We start from the raw sequence: 17,487 nt of genomic DNA, 5'->3' as shown, positions 1-17,487 counted from the left end.
TATATATATATATATATTCTACTGCTTGGAGTTCTGCTGTACCTTTTCTGACTGCCATGTGAGCTAATCTCATGTGAAGCTTTTTCTGATGTATTACATTGTATCTCATTCTCTTACTGTATGCTGTTTTAGCTTTACCTATCACTGTTGTCAGCTTTTTCTTGCATTTGTCTGTTAATTATCCATGATGTTCCATCATATTTGACAGAGAATAGCAATTTATACTGTAGCTACACTAGATAGCATCAATGTATGAAAACAGTTATTATCAACAAATGCCAACAGCAGTGAGCTACACATAGGGAACATAATATTTGCTCCATGTGACAGCTTATTTTGGGGCATATTTTTCAATTATCGGCTTTTAGCCCCCACATTTTTAATTTCACCGCTATTCATGGCATAAGAAGCTAAGTTTTGATGAAATGTACTAATATACACATTCAGGGACATGCGATATGCAAGAAGTTAAATAATTACTGAGATAATCGGAGCTACTGTATCTAATGGTATACATTTGAGGGATCCTTAATATTTACTGGTACCCTCTAGCAATGTCTGTTTTTGGAGAATATCCCACAAATATTGTTTAATAATTATGCCTCTTTATGAGAAAACATTGCATAACCAAACAATGGTTTGTATTCTGGTCAATCATCATATTTTACTTAATTAACATCATATAACATGGATGTTCCTGTGTATTAGAATCTTTCTAATGTTTGTCAAAAACTGTGCCCACAGTAGGAGTGTGCAGGATGATAAAAATGAAACAAAATGCCATCTATACAGTACTTACAAGGATATGATAGTTCATAAGTGATCATACTTGCGTACTCTCCCGGAAGTTTCAGGAGGCAAAGAGTCGGCAGAGCTCCTGCATCCAACCCACTTACTAGTGAGGCGGACAGGATGGGCAGATAATCGTGACACCGTATGTAGTGGATGGAGCTAAATGGCACCATTCGTGTGGAGAGCACAGCCCAACCCCCAAAGTGGCCAGCAGCATCTCCTCTATGGGCAAGTACTTAAGTGATAGAGAATGAATGGCCTAGATATCAAACATGTGGATGTTCCCTACATTACTTGCATAGATGACACTCCCAGAAGAAAAGTGTCCTACACAGTTACTTTCCAAACAAGCTGTTTTCCTTCTCAGACCTCCTAGCATTTAGTTATTGGGGGTCATTCCGAGTTGTTCGCTCGGTATTTTTTTTCACATCGCAGCGATTTTCCGCTTAGTGCGCATGCGCAATGTCCGCAGTGTGACTGCGCCAAGTAAATTTGCTATGCAGTTAGGAATTTTACTTACGGCTTTTTCATCGTTCTGGTGATCGTAGTGTGATTGACAGGAAGTGGGTGTTACTGGGCGGAAACTGGCCGTTTTATGAGTGTGTGCGGAAAAACGCTACCGTTTCTGGAAAAAACGCAGGAGTGACTGGAGAAACGGAGGAGTGTCTGGGCGAACGCTGGGTGTGTTTGTGACGTCAAACCAGGAACGACAAGCACTGAACTGATCGAAGATGCCGAGTAAGTCTGGAGCTACTCAGAAACTGCTAAGAGAGGTGTAATCGCAATATTGCGAATACGTCGTTCGCAATTTTGATAAGCTAAGATTCACTCCCAGTAGGCGGCGGCTTAGCGTGAGTAAATCTGCTAAAAGCAGCTTGCGAGCGAACAACTCGGAATGAGGGCCCTTGTGTTTATCAGAAAAACAGGTGTGGTTCAAAAGATCTACAGTACATACTAACGCACAGTCAATAGGTTGACCACAAATGGTCGACATGCAAAAGGTCGACATGGAAAAGGTAGACAGTAGAAAAGGTCAACAGGTACAAAAGGTCAATGTGAAAATGGTCAACACAAAAAAGGTTGACACAAGTTTTTTTTGTTTTTGTTTCTTGTGTTTATGTTTCAACATATTTGAGACAGATCAGTGGAAATTTGTACCTTCCACGTGGATGGTAAATGATGAAAAAGTTGATAAAAATGTAAAAAATCCCAAGTGTCGACTATATTTGTGTCTAACATTATCATGTTGACCTTTTGTAGCTGTTGACCTTAAGCACTGTTTATTTTTACATGTCGACCTTCTGACCACGTCGACCTATTGCATGTCGACCATTTAGGGTCCACCTAATGACTGTCTTTTTACTGTAAATCTAACATTGGTATACCCACTAAAACAAATCTGTACACTACCGAAAGCTTAGTGAACAGTTCATTTAGAATCTAGACTACAGATGAATACTATTTTGAAAACGTTTGTCACATTTGTCTATTACATTTATGTGATATCAAAGGCATTTGGTTTTAAAAGACCCAAGTCCTATCCTAGAAATACCACAAAGCAGAATGGATTGACCATCATTATCCCAGCTGTTATAACAAAAATGATGTACAAAATAGCAACAAAATGTCATGCAAACCAAGTTTCTTAGTGGAACAGGTCATTGAACAATTTTAGAAAAATTCTTCCAATTTTCAATCTATACAGGCATATTCAATTAGCTGAGGGGTTTAGTCCAAAGCTATTTACCCAGCTAGCTTGATCCAATTAGCGGGGATTCATCTGCACGTGAATCCCCAAGAGTGTACTTTTTGGGAAAAGTCTGCGAACAAAAGGCACAATGAGAAGCTCACATGTGGGTAAAACCCATTGATTCTGCAGATTCCACGCTGTAATCTAAGATTGTAGGTGGAGGGCTATTTAAGCCTTTCCCTTTGCCGCGTGCGGCAAATAGCTGACATTTAGACTTGGAGTATACCCTGCAACTAATTGAATATGCCCCACTGCAAAATGTGATTGAACAAATACAGTACAGAATGGTAATCTGGGTAACAGCAAAGAAGACCCATTCAAAGCGACCAAAAAGTGTGCATTTATACTGATATCACCATGATCTGGCTCATTCCGTGCTAGAGTAACATGTACATAATATGAAACTGAGAATTGCTTTCAGAGTCTTAGCCCCTGTCCTGGCGTATTTCTCTGCTATTTGGTTATAATTGAAGACTACTTTCTTATAACCCGAGGCACTGTTTACTAAGTCTCCCAAGTTTAATGTGACCCAAATTCAATTGTCATAAACAATTCCATTGCAGGCACGGCACTTGCTGTAAAGTACAGTAACATTGGAGTCTATAACAAGGATTATTCTACATCTCCCTCACACTGAAAGGTGGAGTTTTACATTTGAATAGTTTTCTAAGTCTTTTGTTTCCTTGAATAATGGTCATTATTGCACAATAGCTATAACTTTTTTTTATGGGAACAAATTCCACAGCAACACACTGAAATGAATGCATTCTTTAATTACATGCTTGCTTAGCTTCTAGTTGTGAAATCCAGCTGTTTATAATACTGTTTAAAGTATCTCAAATGACCGATAGTGGGGGTGATGCAGGGTTGAAAAAGACACGCAACTTGGCGCTACGCAAGATCAGACAATAGGCAGCACACACATGCAGATTTGCAGGAACTTGACACTTATGTCCATTTGTAACTGAAGAGCATTCTAGCATACAAAAATATCCTTATTGGGAAGAGCTGTAGACTGACGTAGAGATGCATATTAAATCCGTATCAATTGCAGCTGCCTGTAGGTTGGTGCATATACATGATGATGATGATGTTGATGATGCTGGAGACTCCTGAATATGGCTTGTGGCTCTCCCTGACAAAAAGGCAAGTCACCAGCTAGGCCCTCGCTGCAGCACACTTCCTGAATCACGTCACTGTATACAATACCAGGAATCGTGGCTTTGTGTATCGCTTCTCTGCCTTTTGGCTAAGATCAAGTGTAGTATCTGCTCAAGGGAAACACAGGGTGGAGTACCTGTTCTTACACTAGGAGCGTGAGAGGTTCCTAGATGTGGAATGGAGAAACACCTTGTGGAGTACCGTGCCAGGGTGTGGCAAGGCCCCTGGTCGAGAGTGGAGAAAAACCAGGCTTAGTATCCCTACTTTGTAAGGCCGATACATACCTTACGTTGGATCGGGAACGGCCTGGTTTAGTATCTACTCTCGTACTGGGGGTTGACCCTGGCATAGAGTGGGTATGAAACTTGGTCTGGCTGAGAGACTGGGAGCGGCTCGAAGCTCGAGGTGACACGTGCCCCTGGGGTGACCTAGGGGTGCCTTAACTTGCACTGGTGCAGGCACCTTTGCACTTTGATGGCACTAGCACTGTCACTCCCAAACTTCTGTTGCACCTTTTCCTTTGCCCTGGCCTTTTGGCTAGGGCAAGGACAATTTTTTATACCCCCTCCCCGGCCTTCTGGCTGGGGCTTATTTATTTATGCACAGCACTTATTTTTGTTTAGTATGTCACGTTCACGTTTTTCGTTTTTGGGGTTTAGGTGAGACCCTTATGGGCCACCCACTCTCCTAAGTTGCTGAGGTCCTCGCCACGGGGGGAGGACCAGACGCAGTTTTCGGTCCCCGGGGGGGAAGTTTCGGCCAACCCTGGGGACACACGAGGGTCCCTCTGCGCTTTGGCAAGGGGGGACCCACAGTCCCTTTTTTCCCCTCAGTAGGCCTTCTGGCTCTGAGGGGTAGGGGAGTAACGGGGCCCTTCTCCTTTGGGAGAGGGTCCAAGTACCTATGCCCCCAGCACGTTTGGCACAGACACTGGGTGATGAAGCACCGCACCTCGGGCTTCAAGTAAAAAAAAAAAAAAAAAAAAATTGGGGCCCCGTTAGCTAATGTTACCATTGTAGCCTATGGGCTACACTCCGCAAAAAGTACTGGGATAGGGATCTGTATTAGTCTGTCTCTGCATGCAGCAGTACATCATGTCTTATTGGCGCGGCAAACAGCAATAAGAAATTATAATTATTACGTCTAAAACCTGATAATTATTAAATGGGCAACTAATGAGAAAGCAGGTTCTCTGCATTCTCTGCAGTTGGACGAAATCCATTTTGTGAATTTGCCGAACAGAACTGATATATACAGTATATTTAAAGTAAATTTTTCTTTCTTGATACTAACTATGCCCATTTTACTGCATGATAATTTTCCGTTTGGCTCAGAATGCTACAGATTGGCATTGCATGCTGTTACTAACTCTCTGAGTGGTCCATCTAAGGTGGAAGATGCATGTATATTTATAGTTTATCTCACTGAACATCATCAAACATGATGCTGCCAAATACATCTGGACATCTTGTTTGGACTCTGTACACTACGTAAATTAGTGTCATCTATAAACATAGATTATGTACTATTAATTCCAAATGCGACATGATTTATAAACAAGTGAAACAGCATTGGTTGCAAGAAAGAACACTGTTATACAACACTTATAAATAATTTCCGGTTAAAGCATGAATCATTTATAACTTATTCCTGGACACAATTTTTTAACCAGTTTTCTATCCAGTTATTCTGTATTTTCTATACCAATAGATTTCCATTTATATCCGCAGCAACAGCTAAATATACTACATCCACTGCCAATCCACTATTGAGTTTACTACTCACTTTTATGTAAAATGTAATTAGATGCGTTTGACAGACCATACTGGCTGTTGCTGCTAAAATTATTTTCTATATATATATATATATATATATATATAGTATATACTGTTTTTATTGAAGAATTACAACGTACATGAACAAAGACAGTAAGTCACTCTATATAACAAGTAGTAATGGACAATAGTACACAAAAACAGGAGTGAGAGCAATAAAACTGACAGGAAACTAATGACATCACTGATATAATGGCAAATAACCAACGGAAAGAAATAACAAAGAAACACAAAAGAAAAAATAGTGTAAAATAAGGGGAAAAAGGACCGGTTTGGGGAGGGAATCAACTTCTAAAGCTGAGAATATTTTGAGACAAAGGTCTAGGGACAGTATCGCGAAAGTACACTCCAATGACCTAGCGGTTTAGATTATTTACAGTATCTGGTAGAGTTGTGTATATATAGGTAACAGTTTTAGATTATTTTCCTTAACGTCTCTTAAAAAAAAAATCAAATATCTTTCCGCCACAGAGCTTAAACTTACTAGTCTGTAGTTACCAGACAATAAACTCAATCCTTTTTTAACTATAAGTTCCACAGTTGCCTTTTTTTGTCAATCCATTGGTGCCATGCCAGTTTTAAAGCATTAGAAATCATACTTGTCTACCCTCCCGGAATGGCTGGGAGGCCATTCCCCGGAAAGGTCAGCAAGTGTCCCGCATCCGCCACCAGCTCCCGCACCCCCAACTTGGCCGCCAACATCAGAGCACTAATGGGCGGTCTGAGGGGCACAGATGATGCGATTCACGCTGAATCGCATCATCGTAGCTCCGCCACCGCTCTCCGGTTCCTGTTACCTCGGCACTGAATAGTGGGGGGTGGAGCACAATGACGTTTTTATGCCGCCACCCCCCAAACACGCCCCGTTACTACCGGACACGCCCCCCCTGTACGTCGTCCCGGAGGAGGGGGCAGCAATATCGGCAAGTATGTTAGAAATAATGGTTTGGCAGTTACTGAGTTAAGTTCTGTGAGGATACACAGATGTCTGCCATGTGGTCCAGGTTCTTTTTCACATTCTTTTTACCTTTTCTTTTTTTTGGACCAAGATTTCTGTCAGCCATAGTGATATATTTGGTATGGAGTCTACAAAGTTGCGGCCGCTGCCAGAGAGGAGGGGGCGCACACACAGGCCCTTTTCTCTCTATATCCACCCCTGCAGACACTGTAACCAGATGAATTTTATGTGGCTAAAAGGGTTCTCTACTGACCGTGTTTTGTCAAAGTGTTTGCTACCAATCCTCAGCATTTAACTTGAGCCCCTGTGAGTATACCCACTAGAAAAAATGTCACCAAGTGGTCTTCTGTTACCTTACCCCCAAATAAAATGTGACCTAAAAGAAGCAGCTTTTTATTAGTCAGTTTAGCATCGATTTGTGCGCCACTAAATGTGTGCGGATTTATATTGAAGTTCTGTACTTGAGATTGATTTGTATCTTTCCCCAAGCTCTACTGTATATCAAAGACTTATGTGCAGCATAACATTGCTGAATAAACTCTGTAAATTTTGTTTTGCACATCATAAAAATACAGGGGACCAAATAAAAGTTGGTTACAGGAAGGTTTATCAGCATATTAGTCACCATTATTTAAATGTGTATAGATGTAGACAGATTTTACATACATACCTATCTATCCATGTATGTATGTATGTATGTATGTATGTATGTATGTATGTATGAATTTGCTCAGTAGCTATATACTGTATCCTGGCTTGCTGTTCTGCTCATTAAAATCATGTGCAGCATAGGAAGTTAAATAAGGACTTCTAACAACATTACAAAGGTCCTCACCACTAGGCCCCTGTCAATACCAGAGGCTGCATCTTCTGTGCATGTATGGGAGCATTAGCAAAGGTTTCTGGATTTTCTTGTCAGGTCAGCAGCACCTGATTGGATAAACGCAGCATTCATTAAATCAAATTAAACCTTCCCTCTAACACGACCTTCCCACTTCATGAAGATTACAGTGTTCACTAACAGAGTTTTAATAGCTGCAGGGCGGGTATATCTTTTTTAGATTCTAAGGTCTGAGCAGAGCCTCTTACCTCTTTGTTGTCTGTTATGATAGTACCATGTCTTGTTTTATTACTGTGCTTGTTCCCAATTCTAAAGAGCTCCAAAGTATGCTGACACTATTGCAAACAAATTGTAATAAATAAATGTTTCAACATTTTAGCGTAATCACTTTTAATTAGAGATATGAACCGGAAATTTTTCGGGTTTTGTGTTTTGGTTTTGGATTCGGTTCCGCGGCCGTGTTTTGGATTCGGACGCGTTTTTGCAAAACCTCCCTGAAATTTTCTTGTCGGATTCGGGTGTATTTTGGATTCAGGAGTTTTTTTTCAAAAAACCCTCAAAAACAGCTTAAATCATAGAATTTGGGGGGTAATTTTGATCCTATAGTATTATTAACCTCAATAACCATAATTTCCACTAATTTCCAGTCTATTCTGAACACCTCACACCTCACAATATTATTTTTAGTCCTAAAATTTGCACCGAGGTCGCTGGATGACTAAGCTAAGCGACCCAAGTGGCCGGCACAAACACCTGGCCCATCTAGGAGTGGCACTGCAGTGGCAGACAGGATGGCACTTAAAAAATTGGCTCCAAACAGCACATGATGCAAAGAAAAGAGAAAAAGAGGTGCACTGTGGTCGCTGGATGGCTAAGCTAAGCGACACAAACACCTCAATATTACAGGAATTATTCATTCTAATCAATGGTAAAATTGGTCCAAATCACTGGAAGAAAATGACAAAATCACAGGAATTATTCGTTCTAATCAATGGTATTATTGGTCCAAATCACTGGAAGAAAATTACAAAATCACAGGAATTATTCGTACTAATCAATGGTATTATTGGTCCAAATCACTGGAAGAAAATGACAAAATCACTGGAATTATTTGGCAAGATCACTGTAATTAATAATTATAAATCACTGATATTAATTGGTAAAATCTCGCTATCGCCTGCCTAGTGAAGTGGAATCTAGATGGGATTTTGTACCGGGGACACAATAATTTCATCAATTGTCTAAATCTCACTGCACTAATGGCGGAAAACGGGCACACGTTTAACAGCGCACTGATTATACTGAGAACTGATTATACTGATCACTGATGATACTACGGAGAACTGACACTGAGCAGCGAGAACAGCACTGGACTATTGTACTGTAGTATACTGTCACCACAATGCAGCACTGACACTGAGCACAGATATTAAGCACTGATCAGGATACTAGAAGTGACACAGAGCTGCAAAATACAGCAATGGCCTACTGAACTGTACTACTATATACTGGTGGTCACCACAATGCTGCACTGTACTACTATATACTGGTCACAGCAATGCTGCAGATATTGAGCACTGATCAGGATACTAGAACTGAGTCTGACACGGAGCTGCAAGATACAGCAATGGCCTACTGTACTGTACTACTATAATATACTGGTGGTCACCACAATGCAGCACACTGAGCACAGATATTACCAGGTGTATCTCACACATCGCTCAGTAAAGATTACAGGATGTATAATCCCCAGGTGTATCTCGCACATCGCTCAGTACAGTATACAGGGTGTATAATCCCCAGGTGTATCTCACACATCGCTCAGTACAGTATATAGGGTGTATAATCCCCAGGTGTATCTCACACATCGCTCAGTACAGATTACAAGATGTATAATCACCAGGTGTATCACAAACGTTGCACAGTACAGTATAAAGGGTGTATAATCACCAGGTGTATCACACGCCGCACAGTACAGTATACAGGGTGTATAATCCCCAGGTGTATCTCACACATCGCTCAGTACAGATTACAGGATGTATAAAATCGCCAGGTGTATAACACACGTCGCACAGTACAGTATACATACTGGTCACTACAATGTAGCAGATATTGAGCACTGATCAGGATACTAGAAGTGACACAGAGCTGCAAGATACAGCAATGGCCTACTGTACTGTACTATATGTATACTGCTGGTCACCAAAATGCTGCACTGTCCTACTATATACTGCTCACAACAATGCAGCACAGATATGGATAGTATACTTGACACAGCTGCAAGATACAGCAATGGCCTACTGTACTGTACTACTGTATATGTATACTGCTGGTCACCAAAATGCTGCACTGTCCTACTATATACTGCTCACAATAATGCAGCACAGATATGGATAGTACACTTGACACAGAGCTGCAAGATACAGCAATGGCCTACTGTACTGTACTACTAATTATATACTGGTGGTCCCCGCAATGCAGCACACTGAGCACAGATATTTTCAGCACACTGAGCACAGATATGGAGTGTTTTCAGGCAGAGAACGTAGATATTTTCAGCACACTGAGCACAGATATTTGCAGCACACTGAGCACAGATACGGAGCTTTTCAGGGAGAGAACGCAGCCACGTCCTCTCCGTTCAATCTCCAATGCACGAGTGAAAATGACGGTAACGCGCGGCTCTTTACATAGAATACAAATCTCGCGAGAATCCGACAGCAGGATGATGACGTTCGGGCGCGTTCGGGTTAACCGAGCAAGGCGGGAAGATCCGAGGCTGCCTCGGACCCGTGTAAAATAGGTGAAGTTCGGGGGGGTTCGGATCTCAACGAACCGAACCCGCTCATCTTTACTTTTAAGGTATGCCAGAGCAATTTGCTTAAATTTCTAACCTTTTTTATCACCAATGAAATGTGCAAACAAACTCTGACTCTCAGGATTAGTGCTCGGGTACTAGGTACCCTAGATAATGTTTCAGCCTGCTCTCCCTTACCCTGCTGCTGTAATGATGGATTCTGCATCGCCATGATACTGTGATTGTCATACCCACTTGGCCAACTGTCTAACTTCCTCCCCACGCAGGTAGCTTTGGAATGTTGTGCACTTTAATAATTAATTGTCTTTCCACCACCTTTGTTGCTATCCTTACTCTTCATCCTCACCTGACATTTATTTCCCTACTCACTCTCTCCCAAGAATTCATTTTTATCTTCTTCAACCCCTCCAGTGTTTACTGCGTATTTCCCTTCACTACCAATGTTGACAAGGAGGAGATAGATTAATGCAATCTGGACATCCTCTGCCATCTCTAACCTTTCAGAGCAGTCTTATTACCCCATGTATTTTTTCCTTTTTAACATAAAACAGTGAAATAGCGTCATTGTGTTAGTTATGTGTTGATCTTGGTTCCTAAAGCATCATTGGCAGTCTAGGAATGCAGTGTAATACTTTGCGGTCAGTAAGGGAAGCTGATTGGTTGGTTGTCTTACATTTGGGCTGACTGACAGTTGAGCTGACAAGTATAACTTGGACATTAATAGCAGAAACAGATAAAAAGCTAAATGCTGTCTGTCTGTCAGTGGAGAGCCAGCTCTGTCATACCTGAGCAGGAGATATTCCATTGTGGATACTGGCATGTGTCCAGTAAATGGTGTGGAGTGTTATTTCTCACATTTCTCACGTTTCCCTGTTCCACTGAAAACACAGAGCTGTGATTAGCAAAACACCCTCATATTTTTTCTAATAACATGGTGAAATAAAAGCTTACAAATACCTAGCTGAAAAGGGAAAAATACATGTAGGAAAAGGACACATTGCTTCCTCAGTTTAATATCTAACCACGCAGAAGTCTAAGATCTGTTTTGTCATATATGTGCAGGAAACTGGCATTGTAACAATGGGCTATGATACCGTTTCCTTACACTTAAACTCATCCTGGTTATATAACCAGAAGTGACAACATGATGTGTCTGCATTTTTTAGTACTCACAAAGAGACACTTGCAAGCACTTTCTATATCAGTCTCTAAAGGAAAGGTAGGCAACCGGCAGAGACTGTACTGATGATCTTCCACTACAACACACAAATGTACAAACCCCCTCCTTTAAGAACAGGAGGAGTCCCATACAGGGGAAATGCATTTGTATTCCTATGGTTAGGGACACCATAGTTGCAAGTCCTCAACCACTGCACATGTATTTATGCATTACTTAGCACTAATGACTCCTTTCTGCCTGGGCTTTCTTACTAATCAATACAAGGTCAGTGGTCGTGATGCTTTTTATAGCAGCTGCATCAGTTATTTACTGTTCCATTTTCATTACAGAACAGAAAAGGGGTCATGTACAGAATGGGCTGTGTATGGGTCAGGTGTGCAGAATCTCTTTTCTCTGCATCCTTTTTATTTTCCCAGATGTGGATGAACAGTAAATGCCGTGTCATTTTCTTTTTTTAGAGAAGCACATTCACTGATTTTACTGTGCAATGTACAGTACTAGAATATACAGTATAATAGCAGGGTGCAAACCAGGAGGTTTAAACCAGCCAACCCTGTATAAAGGTGACATATTGTTAAACAAAGAAAAATAAATCCACGCTCAAATATTATTTAGAACACTGCACATCCTAAATGTATAAATCATATATATATATATATATATATATATATTTTTTTTTTTTTTTATATATACATATATATATATATATATATGAAAAAGGTGCAAAAAGATATAGCAGTTTTTAAAGTGCTATCACAAAATTTATAAAAATGGGACTCAGAATTAATTAAATTATTTAATTAGGCTAAAACCCTCTCTTCCTACTTAAAAAACTACTGGGGTCTCATCTTTCCAGTTCAGTTCACGTTTGATACCCATCACTTTTGTTGCAGCCGCTACAGTCAGTTGCAGCCAAAGTCGATGGCTACTTGCTGCGATGTAAATCCGCCAATGTGTGTACAAAGACAGCCACATAATTGGACATAGACCTGCCTATGGCAGACGTAGAATATCTGAGTGACCATGGCCACTGATATCTGTGCAATTTTATCTTCAGCTGCAGTCACTGCCCCTGCCACACCCCCGTGACTATTAGCTACCCACCTAATTAACGTCCAGAAATGCCCACTAAAATTGCTTGCGTCTCCATGCAATTTCGATCTGAGGCTCCCAGCATTAAACATCGGGACACTTGCGCAATGCATATTGGACAATGCGCAGAGGTAGAATATCGGAATACTTGTGCACTGGATTTTGGACAATGCGCAGATGTACAACATCGGGAGAATTGCGCATTGCTGTTTTCCCTGCATCCACCTCTGAATGCCCCCCATACTCTTGATTGTCATTCTTGCTGCTAGCTTAGCTCCACATCATATCTACCTGCCCCTGAACCTGCTGAGCGCACCTACCACAGTGTACACCCCCAGCGAGTTCTGGAGCAATATTGAAAGACAATATTTTGGCTGGGTATCTAATATTCAGAGGAAATTACTTTCTCTAGTAGGCTATATAATTTATGAGCCATCCCATGGCCCCAAAGACTTGATCAACTATACTGTATTTTGGCAGTGCCATTTCACACTTTGCCAGTAGAGTGCTTTAGTGATGATCTTGTATGCTCTCAGCCAGCCCCAAGTTCACACAACTCTGTGGCCAGACTGCCCCATATCCATATCCTCTGTTTGATACACATAATCATTAGTGCACACTAGCCCTATAGTACAGGTAAGTGCAAAAGATACATCTGAAAATAGGCATATATACTGTACGCTTTCTCACAACTCTGCATTGCCTGTAATTCCTTTGACACACCCACTGTGAGCATTGCTATGGGAGAACCATCTGTTACAGCTCTGTTATACTTCTTCAGTTGCTTATGGTGACTCTTGGTTCTAGAGCATGCGCAGAGCAAAAACACACATGATACTAACTGCAACATCTTACATTCACACCTGCAGTGTTGAATTTCCCATTAGGCAAATGAAACACATGCATACCTCCGAACATTTGGATTGCTGACATAAACAAACAAGATATAGAAACACTGCGCACGCATGTGAAGCCACAATAAATATTATCAAAGAAGTGTGTCACCATACATTCCACGATAGACTTGAAAAAGAAAGTAGATAAGACCCTTTGTGGCACTCCTTTAATTGAATGTCTATGTAGATATGGTATTCAAATATGGGTGGAAGTCATAAAGTTCATAAAAAAATAGTTTCATGCAACATGCACCAAGGGGACCATTCCTGTGTCGATATCCTAGACCCTGTGGTGCCCAGGGCAAACATTTCCTCCCCCCCTTCAAAACAGGGACAGTGAGCGCCGACGGCACGCGTAAAAAATATAGGGGCATGGCTTCATAGGGAAGGGGCGTGGTAGAGTTCCTAACGCACATTATGCCAGGAGGAGCCCCTTATACGCATTGCGCCAGGTAAAGTCCCTTATCCTCATTAAGCCAGGTAGAGCCTCTTAGACACGTTGCACCAGGTAGAACCTTTATACACATTGAGCCAGGTAGAGCCCCTTACACCTGTTACATAAGATAGAGCCCCTTAAACAGATTCCACCAGGCAGAGCCCCTTACAGATGTTACGCTAGGTAGAGTCCCTTATACACATTGTGCCAGGTAGAGCCTCTTATATGCATTGCACCAGGTAATGCCTCTTATACACATTGCACCAGGTAGCCCCTTATACACATTGCGCCAGGTAGCCCCTTATACACATTGCGCCAGGTAGAGCCTCTTATACAGATTGCGCCAGGTAGCCCCTTATACACATTGTGCCAGAATGTGTGTGTATGTGCATGTGTGCCATCCACCATGCTGCCTGTGTCCCCGTCATCCACCGTCCGGCCCGTAGCAGTAGGGCTCCCGCACTCTTGCGCACATGAAGTTAGCAGCGAGGATGGAGTCAGGCGGCCAATGGGGTGCAGGAGGCGGGGTGCAGCCAGCTCGGTCACTGCAGTCGCACCCTCAGGCTGCTGCATCATGGGCGCCTGTCCTGCTAGCCGACATCTAAAACCGCCACTGATCCTACAAACAATCCTGTGCCACATCTTAAGTGAGAAGAAAAGAGGCAGTGTACTCACACTCAAAACTTCTCTTCAGTTGGCAAAAAATAAGCAAATAAACATAGGATAATACTCTATATAATTAAAAGGTATATAATAGTACCAGTTGCACTCACCCATTTTATGGAATAAACAGGTCTTTGGTAAATGTTAAGTAGAAGGACACAGCTTTGCTAGTCTACGATTTAAGAATTTAGATGTGGGCTATGTACTGTAGGTGCTATGAGATCTATTTATGGCGTGAAGATAATCCAAATCTCTGGTGTTTTCACTGTAGCCTTCATTACATCCTCTCTCTATGCGCATATGTGGACAGCATGTGCATGTCACTGTTGCTCTTCACTGGTAGCATTAGGGAGAAAACCTCAAATTAGGAGCAGAGTTTTTCTCAGAGGAATATTACATTGCAAAGCAGCTGCTATCTGTATTGCCGCATAATGCACAAATATGTAATATTGCTACTGCAGCCGATGAACCACTGATGAGAAATAGACCCCTAAGCCTGGTTGGTCACAGGTTACTTGCCAATCTAGTACCTTCCAAGAGAAGAATTTCCTCTTTGAAACTTGGGGTCTAGTTACTCCATTGGACACAGGGGGCTATCTAGGCTCCAATAACAAGGAGTCTCTCAGTACTGATGGTCCCAGGAAAAATGTCTGTTTTGCGCATTTATTAAAAAAAGCCTTGTCAGCAATGGCCATTGCAAAACAATGGGATGAGAATATTAACAATGTTCTCATGGCATTGGTTTTATCAGATGGTAGGTGTATTTTCTCCTTCCTATTATTCCTTTACACAACAGTGACAGCATGCCTTGTCATTCAGTGCTTTGTAATATGGCTTCATTTCAATTTCATTGCAGGACACCAGAACAGATTCCTGCATCACTGTTACTACAGTTCCTACAGGAATGTAGACCTTTTAAAACTTTTCGATGAAGGCAATTAGAGTAAAAGGCTTTTTATTATTATTTACTGCTATAAAAACACCAAACGTAATTCCACAATGCATGCAGCTCTAAATAATTCATGTGCTGTAGCTGCGATTTGTTCGTTTGCTGATACAGCTCTCAGTTTTGCTATTAACTGTCAGGTGCAATGAAGTGAAAAAGCAAAACTTGCACAGGATCAGTACAAAGGTTTGTAGTTTATGAATTAAATAGGGATAGCAATGACATACTCAGGGTAAAAATTATTCAACACGTGCTGTTGGTTTTTGTTTCCTTCAATGTGAGGTTTTGAACCCTTTGAGCATAGAATCTGTGACAACTTAAGGCAGAGCATCACATTTCAGATGATACACTGTTCCAGAAGAAATGTGTGCGAAGATTGTCCACATTTTCTTCCAGGTTGATGCGCCCATATCCAAAATGCCTGGGACCAGAATTATATTGGATATATGTATTTATATTTAGTATACACCTTATACACATAGCCTAAAGGTAATACCCTTTTTAGACCAAATGAGGTGGGTCCCGTCGCCCTTGGAGCCTGACACGGTGCTTCCCGGCTGCGACCCGCCTCAGGCCCCTCGCCACCGCTGTTTCCAACCCAGCATATTGCCGGGTTGGCTGACATCATCGGTGATGCGGCGGGGGCGGCACTTGGAGATCACATGATCTCCAAGCGCCGCCCTTCCATACAGAGTGAGTGGGAAACGTGTTGCATCGACCCGGCTTCCCATTTACACAACACAGCAAGCCGGGTTGAACCCGTGTTCAACCCTGCAAGCTACCCGAGTTCCAACTGGGCCCTTTTACATTGCACAGCAACACGGGTTATGCACGCAAATGGGCAATAACCGTGTTAGAAGCTGGCGGTGTAAAAGGGGTATAATTTTATACAATATTTTTAATAATTTTGTGCCTAAAACAAAATATGTGTACATTGAAGTTCCTGCATTTCTGCACTTTCACGGAAAGCAATAATTAAAATAATGTATATTCTTAATTTCTCATACGTCCTAGAGGATGCTGGGGTCCACTTCAGTACCATGGGGTATAGACGGATCCGCAGGAGCCATGGGCACTTTAAGACTTTTCAAGGGTGTGAACTGGCTCCTCCCTCTATGCCCCTCCTCCAGACCTCCGTTTTAGAAATGTGCCCAGGCAGACTGGATGCACTCCAGAGGAGCTCTACTGAGTTTCTCTGAAAAGACTTATGTTAGGTTTTTTATTTTCAGGGAGAACTGCTGGCAACAGTCTCCCTGCTTCGTGGGACTGAGGGGGCAGAAGTAGGAATCAACTTCCTAATGAGTTTCATGGCTCTGCTTCTGGCTGACAGGACACCATTAGCTCCTGAAAGGAACTGAACGCTAGCTGTGCCTAGATGCTCACTCCCACAGCACGCCGTCACCCCCCTCACAGAGCCAGAAGTCAGAAGACAGGTGAGTGTTAGAACTAGAAGACAGATCTTCAATCAAGAAAGTGACGGCTAAAGGTACCGCGCGGCTGGCGGGAGCGCAGCGTGCCACGTACAGAAACGCCATGGCAGTACGGATGGTGTAATGGTTAGCATTACTGCCTCACAGCACTGAGGTCATGGGTTCGATTCCCACCATGGCCCTAACTGTGCAGAGTTTGTATATTTTCCCCGTACTTGCGTGGGTTTCCTCCGGGTACTCCGTTTTCCTCCCACAATCCAAAAATATACTGGTAGGTTAATTGGCTCCCAACAAAATTAACACTAGTATGAATGTGTCTGTGTACATGTGGTAGGGAATATAGAATGTAAGCTCCACTGGGGCAGGGACTGATGTGAATGGGCAAAATATTCTCTGTACAGCGCTGCGGAATATGTGTGCGCTATATAAATAACTGGTAATAAATAAATAATAAATGTTGCCCACACATACACAGGCACTGCAGGGTGCAAGGCGTGGGGGGGCGCCCTGGGCAGCATGAAACCTATGGAAACTGGCATAAATAAGGGGCATAAGTTGCTGAGGCACAGTCCTACCCCCGCCAGTATAAAAAAATTACCTCATAAAAGCTGAGGAGAAACACACCACTGAAGAGTGGAGCTTCCTCCTCAGTCAGCCAGCACACTGCTCAGTGCCATTTTCTCTCTCTC

General features: G+C 42.1%; 1 protein-coding gene and 1 pseudogene across 1 annotated transcript in view; both read left to right on the top strand.

Moving 5' to 3' along the window:
* NHS (NHS actin remodeling regulator) overlaps positions 1-17,487 on the top strand; it is a 315,160-nt gene that overhangs the window by 36,537 nt on the left and 261,136 nt on the right. The gene's annotated exons all lie outside the window — the stretch shown is intronic.
* Positions 3,772-3,895, top strand: LOC135052875 (U2 spliceosomal RNA; annotated as a pseudogene).

Source organism: Pseudophryne corroboree, chromosome 2 (genome assembly GCF_028390025.1).
Source record: "Pseudophryne corroboree isolate aPseCor3 chromosome 2, aPseCor3.hap2, whole genome shotgun sequence".
NCBI classification, from domain to species: Eukaryota; Metazoa; Chordata; class Amphibia; order Anura; family Myobatrachidae; genus Pseudophryne; species Pseudophryne corroboree.
Note: the sequence above shows the minus strand (reverse complement) of the source record. Positions and strands in the feature narration are given on the sequence as shown.